The following is a 374-nucleotide window of genomic DNA, read 5'->3' on the forward strand; positions in this document are numbered from 1 at the left end:
TTTCACATTTGCACATCACGTTCACCTTCTATAATCTATGGACAAATCAGGGCATAGTGTATTAAGGATACAATTTGCTGAACTAAGAATATTATACCTTATACCTTTTTTAAGTTTCTCTTTTTATTAGTGTGTGCAATTCTATTATATGATGTCCTCCTTGTCAATAGTGGGTCGACTACAAAACGCGTCAATGATGTAAATGTGGAACCATCACCCAAGCACGTCGTGAGTGTCAGCTTTGGTTGAGCTTGACATCTTAACATTCTCCCTCAAGCTCAACTCCATCTCCAAGGCTCCAAGCATGCTATAGAATCTGCGAACCTGCTCAGCTCCCAAGGCCTTCGTGAAAATGTCAGCAACCTGCTCCTCTA

This window comes from Cibotium barometz, chromosome 19 (genome assembly GCF_041138505.1).
Source record: "Cibotium barometz isolate CiBa-2024 chromosome 19, ASM4113850v1, whole genome shotgun sequence".
Classification (NCBI taxonomy): domain Eukaryota; kingdom Viridiplantae; phylum Streptophyta; class Polypodiopsida; order Cyatheales; family Cibotiaceae; genus Cibotium; species Cibotium barometz.